At 36.3% G+C, this 6,929-nt stretch overlaps 1 long non-coding RNA gene across 1 annotated transcript in view; it reads right to left on the bottom strand.

Moving 5' to 3' along the window:
* Nucleotides 1–92: 92 nt before the first annotated feature.
* The window catches only part of LOC111087554, a 64,532-nt gene continuing 57,695 nt past the window's right edge, over nucleotides 93–6,929 (bottom strand). Inside the window, exon 5 of the long non-coding RNA XR_002612231.1 lies at nucleotides 93–164. This is a non-coding gene — a long non-coding RNA (uncharacterized LOC111087554). The remainder of the gene's footprint in view (nucleotides 165–6,929) is intronic.

The following is a 6,929-nucleotide window of genomic DNA, read 5'->3' as shown; positions in this document are numbered from 1 at the left end:
TAATACTTCAAATAATATTTCAGTTTGTATTATTAACTATAAACCCACCTGTATAGTTCTGATACCCATTTCTCCCCCCTTTCCAAGGACATGACTTTCAAGTATAACTGGGTAAACTGAGCTAGGCCCAGTTGCCTGAAGTTGGTCTTTCCGACCCAGAAATACTGAAAATATTATAAAGTTAACGCTAGTCTTTATAATAAGATTTTATACGCTAGCGATCTCTTATTAGTCAGAGCAATACAGTGCTGAGTGATCGCCTGTACGCTTTTGATGTAATACAGTTTATTTGAAAAAATTGTATACACATATATATAGTGGACGTTGAAGAGACCTTGTGACCATCTGCACTATTTTGAGGACCACGATAATCTAGTACAAAACAGTTATCATAGGAGTGCAAGTTAATAGCAACATTCTGTAAAAAAGATGTTAAAAAAGTGGGTTACTATTACTGAACGAATACAGTACTAGAAAAAACTTATTATACACGTTTACATCCTGCTTAAATAATACACATCTGTACAACTAAATGGTTTAATGACATGGTAAACAATCTCTTTCCCTTTTAGTTGATAGATTATTGGCCTTTTTCAAACAACTGATCAATCTTTTGTAAAATCATTGACTACAACCCTTCTTAGTTTTGATTAATGTTGAAAATTACCAGTTTTTCCTTTTATAAACTAGCCAACTTTGTTTTTTTTTTTCAATTGATTTACTTATTTTCCCGCTTCCAGAAAACGCTGAAAGTATTTTTCGCAGCTCTCTTTTATCAACTGTTCGATCTTTTCTATATTTTATTACTTGATTTTTCTTGTCTCTTATATACACTGTAAGAATTTTTTCATTTACGTTTTATCAAATGACACAAATCTTAGTCTACATTAAATCCAAATGATTGATGGAATTGTCTTTGTGATTTCAATCAATTGAATTATTGATAATGTTGTCTTTCTGATTTAACTCTATTAGTCACTGCAATATCTGCGATCAATAGGAGTACAAAAGAATCTTTGAGTTTCTTTAGAAGTCCATCTTTGTGAGATAATATTTTCCGCCGATAGCTTTTGGGAAGCAGCTATATTGAAATAGGTGTCACAAAAGACGAGTTAGTTTGCTTTCATAAGGAGATTACAATATCTATTTACATTAACACACGCATCAAAAATACATACAGACAAAGCACAGTGTTTAAGTTATTGTCTCCCAGTGTCTGCGGACTTACAACGCTAGAAACCGGGTTTTGATACCCGTGGTAGGCTGAGCACAGATAGCCCATTTTGTAGCTTTGCGCTTAACTACAAACAAAGCAAAAATTTAAGCTGTGGAAACTGAATGAAGATAGCTATATAAAAGGGCCAGTTTGGAAATGTTTCTTTACACGTTTCTGTTCAACAACAGTATGCGCGCTTTCATTATTAATAGTTAAATCAACTATAAAGAAGACAATCTGTCTAATCAACACGAGTAACCCTGTCGATAAAAACACCAAGAATATTTCACAGCAGTTTTAACAACTTCAAAACGTCAAGGCCAAGCGTTTTTATAGAAAATTCACGTAAAATGTAACAACACTTGGCGGTAAAAAAAAAAAGGCAGAATGCAGGTTTTATTCTATTACACGCTGGTTTACTAAAGCATCCGCGATTCTGCAGCCAGTTTGGTTTAAGGCGAACATTTCAAAGCTTTTCCAGTCGATAAAATGAAGAACAAATGTTTAACAGAAAAGCACATGAAGTACGCTAGCTTAACTCAGTTTTTACTTCGATTTTTTTCCCGTAAATAGAACTATATTAGTGAGCTGGTGAGATTGAGAAGTAGACAAACATCGAAACATAATTATAGACGTCGCGTTTTATCTACAGCACCCTCTACTTTCTCGACAACACACTGAATTATATGCCAGATAAACAAAACTAATGTTGACAGCATACCTATTCCCGAACGTCAACTTTAAAACAGCGTTCTAGATGAACACGTGTTGTTTTTATTAACCGGTTAAAATAAACTGATACAGAGTTCTTATTTGGGCTTCTTTTATACTTACGAAACTAACTCTACAATAAACATCTAAGGCCTAATGGTACGCAACGCCTACACTGGCGCAACAGAAAACTCTATCTCCCTCTCAAATTGCCCCCCCCCCCAGTGGCACAGCGGAATGTCTGCGGACTTAAAACGCTAGAATCCGGGTTTCGATAACCGGCGCAACAGAAAACTCTCTCTCCCTCTCAAATTGCCCCCACACCCCAGTGGCACAGCGGAATGTGTGCGGACTTACTACGCTAGAATCCGGGTTTCGATACCCGTGGTGGGCAGAGCGCAGATAGCCCATTGTGTAGCTTTGTGCTTAGTTACAAATAATAAACAATAAACCTTCTGAAATTTAAGCTATATATATAAATGACTTGAGTTGTGCATCTGTCTGGTGTCTTGACGTCACAAGTTGTTTTGAGTAGCTAACTGTATTAAGTTCGACAAAATTTTGTAGATAAAATCAGTTTGCTGATCGTCTGTATTCAGTAGACCCTGCATAGCGAATGACACACACACACACACATACGTCGCCCCGTCACCCCCATGAACCAATAAAATTAATGCCTATACTCAATAGCAGGTTAATTTGCTAGTGAATAATTGGTTTGTTTCGAATTTCGCGCAAAGCTACACGAGGACTATCTTCGTTAGCCGTCCCTAATTTAGGAGTGAAAGACTAGAGGGAAGGTAGCTAGTCATCACCACCCGCCGCCAACTCTTGGGCTACTCTTTTACCAACGAATAGTGGGATTGATCGTCACATTATAGCGCCCCCACAGCGAGAGGGCGAGCATGTTTGGTGGAACGGGGATTCGAACCCGCGACCCAAGATTGCGAGTCAAGCGCCCTAACCACCTGGCCATGCTGGGCCACCTAGTGAGTAATAAATGTGATATTGCATCACAACATAACTGCCAATAAATAAAGTTACGTCATTTCTAATGACCCAATACGAGTTTCCAGTGAGAAAAGTATATAATGGCAATTCAGTTATACCTTGTATGTTATATTCTACTACCATCGAGGCTTACTGCTCAACGCCAGAATTCTTCAGGCTATCTGGGTTACAGCATAGTTTGTTTGTAATTAAGCACAAAGCTACACAATGGGCTATCTGTGCTCTGCCCACCACGGATATCAAAACCCGGATTCTAGCGTTGTAAGTCCGCAGACATACCGACGTGCCACTGGGGGGCAACAGCATAGAGGGTCTTACTTGAAATGCTATTTATATTAGCCCTATTAAAATTGTTATCACTTTATTTTGATTTAATACCACACATAATTAGGAATTACTTTTTTATTATTACAACATTGTATTATTTGATATTTATAGCACTCTAGTGTGCACTTCAGGAACTGTAAACTTAACATTTTGTAAAATAAATTACCTTGCTTTTACAAGCAGATCTTTAAGCTATAACTTATGACGAAAAAGGCAGCAGAAGGTTGGAGAAGCGAATTACCAACTCAACGTTTGATGTTAGGCAAGTGATCGCAAAAAAGCCCCTGAGATACGGGGGGGGGGGAGTGATTTGGAATAAGAAACAAATGCTTGACATTTTTTTTTAGAAATAAATGTAAAAACGAGGTTAACCTAGCGCACATGACCGAAATATTAAGTTGTTTTTATCACCCATTAATTGGCAGGTCTAACACAATCTAAACTGAAAATGGAAATGACTGTTAGGTAGCGATTAAAACCATCAGTTTAACCAATCAATGATAAGAAAAACGCATGCCAAGCTGCTTTAGGTAACACGGTGAGTACTTTAAAAAAAAACTGCTTTAATAATAACTTGAAGATAAAAGGTATAACTTAATGCCTGCCACTTAGAAAATTGGAAAGAAACTGTTATAAATCTATAATAAAAATAAATACTGGCATTATGCTAAACACACGTTTTCAAAAAAGACCTGTTCATAATAACATATTTTTTGGAATATACTGTTCGATATTTATATTAATGGAAAGTTCAAATATAATGCCATTTATAAACGAAAACAGAAATTTTCATTTAACACACGGTGGAATAAAATTGTGTTTGTTTGTTTGAAGTTAAGCACAAAGTTACACAATGGGCTATCTGTACTCTGCCCACAGCGGGTATCGAAACCCGGTTTCTAACACTGTAAGTCCGCAGACATACTGCTGTGCCAATGAGGGGGGAGCTTGTTTGTTTGTTTGAAGTTAACCACAAAGCTACACAATGAACTATCTGTACTCTGCCCACAGCGGGTATCGAAACCCGGTTTCTAATACTGTAAGTCCGCAGACATACTGCTGTGCCACTGGGAGGGGGGGATAATATAAAAGACAATCTGTGTAAACTTCTATGTTTGCGAAATATGATATTTTTATAGAGCGTTTTATAGAAAGTCTATTTTGAATAATAGATATTGATGGCCGTTTATACTTTCACCAAGTGGTTGAATGTTCCATAAATCATGAGTTTGGCAATGGGCAACAAAATAACGAGCTGTAAGGAACGTTAAATTTAAACCATAGGATATGATGGTGAGCTCCATTCACGATTAGCGACCGTGTTAAACTAACGAGCTCTCTACTTCCTTTCAGAAAAGCTAGTTCATGACAGTGTAACCCTGACAGATCCTTCTAATCCAACCAACCTAACAAAAGCCCATCGACAGCAATATTATTCAATACCACCTTATCTCGTTACCCCTATATGATTTATTCTCTTGTTTTGTTTTTTTTCGCCATTTCCATGTAATAAGTTTGCTAAATCTCATTAAGTCTTAATTAGCCCCGCCCCTCATTTCATGCACACAATAAGTGACCCACTTATATAAAGAGCAAACGTTATAAATGAGTTTTCCATCGTTTCAAATGAGTGTCGTCCAATATATAGTTTTTTGTTACTGTGCTTTTTTACCACAAGGAAGTAACATTTTTGTTCCTATAATAAAACATAGGCGATATCCATTGTCTAAATTTATCCCGAAAAAAAAAAGTGTTCATAATTTCATCAGGATTCATTTATAAAGGATTTTAATGAAAATATTATTCAAAACGTAAAATTTGCAAAAAAAAAATGGATTATTATAGCCTATATAAAGAGTTTGTATTGTACGAAAAATTGGAAGGCGGATGATCACATTATTCTTACGAGGGAGGAGTGAATTAGAGCATACACTTTCCTGGCCCTCTTATCACCGAGAATCTCAGAAAAGTATATTTAAAAACCTGGATGCTTTCTGTTCTACTGCCATTTAATTAACGAGTTATACGTTGTGTTCCGCAGCTGAAATTCTCAACAAAATCAGTTAAAAGATAATAATATTCGAATTGTACCCATCTTGGAAAAATGAGTTTTGGTACTATCGTGTAACGACAAAATAACTAAGTAATGCTTTGAAAATACTTTTGATTAAATAATTAAATAAACTACTTTTTAAAAACCTTCTTTTGTTTTGACGTAAAAGTATAAGCGACGAGGAGTTGCCTGTATATCGCTACATGCTAGTGTTACTTCGCCTTTACTATTTAAATCCAGTTTGATGGTTAAATTGAGTTTTATCTAGTTCCCTTCAAACTTATACATATTGTACATTTTAATTGACAGTAGAGACAGGTAAGTGACACGCAGAACAAATCGTAATACTTCATTCCACTGATAGAGGTTGAAGAGTTAGTTCAACGCATTGTTTCCTTGGAGAATGTTACTGTAATACTAGTTTGTTGACTATATCAGTCCATCCAAGCCCATCTCCAACATTAGCACCTCATTTCCTACTTTACAGAACCGTTTTGCAACAACGAGGACCGACAGGAAATTTCACAGTACATACCAAATATTAATAGCCTTATTTAAACAACTCGTTGTCACACGTCAGTAATGTGCATTCTCGCCGCTAGGGAATTTATAATTGATAATCTCATTTTGACAGTATACTGTCAGTATATCTGAGTCATTTTTTTTTTTTGGGCCTACGCACTGATTGTGTGCCTAATTATTTATCACCAGAACGCTCATACAGAAATTTTGAAACGAAATCCCTCCATTTAATTATGCCTATCCAATGGCGTAACTAGAAAAGATCCTTCCCATAAAAAGTAATTGGGCCCCTTCATTTATTCCCCTTGTCGGCAATTCTTAAGTTTTACGGGTCCCTCGAGCCCACTTCTGCCCCCCCCTCCCCCGCAATTGCGGAGGCATACTTACTCTACTGTGTCTGTCCATAGATGCGGAGGCATACTTACGCTACTGTGTCTGTCCATAGAACATTAATATATATATATATATGTATCTAAAGGATTTGATTTCTAATGTATAAGACCTCCAATGACTCAACGGGAAGTGTGACTGTTTATAACTCTAAGCATCAGCGTTCGATACTCGCTGGGTGCACTACCAAAATTGCAAAGCATTAAACAATTATGTTTGTATTTTATTCAAATCATAAAAACATTGAACTTATCGAATGGGTTTTTGTGGGGACCTTACAAAACAGTCTGTTTAGGTTTTTTTAATTGCTTTATTGGTGATTAACTTGGGAGGTTTATTTCAGTTGTATGGTACCATATTTGTTTTATCATTATTAATTATTCACCAAGTACGTAAAGAATCAGGCCCCAAAACGTTCAGCACAGAGTCTTTAAAAATCCTTGTGAGAGATTATCGGTATTTATCTCACCCCTCCTCCTTTTTTAATTGCCGAACTTAATAAACAAAATTAATATTGTGGTTATTTTCTCGCTACGAAGGTCAAATTAAAATAGCAAAAAGTTAGGAAAAACGAAGATGGGAGAAAATTTGGACAACAATATACACCAAGCTATATTTATGAATTTGTTTTGTTTTGAATTTCGCGCAAAGCTACGCGAGGGCTATCTGCGCTAGCCGTCCCTCATTTAGCAGTGTAAG

Source organism: Limulus polyphemus, unplaced genomic scaffold, assembly GCF_000517525.1.
Source record: "Limulus polyphemus unplaced genomic scaffold, Limulus_polyphemus-2.1.2 Scaffold2291, whole genome shotgun sequence".
NCBI lineage: Eukaryota > Metazoa > Arthropoda > Merostomata > Xiphosura > Limulidae > Limulus > Limulus polyphemus.
The sequence above is the reverse complement of the archived record's forward strand: the minus strand, read 5'-3'. Positions and strand labels throughout refer to the sequence as shown.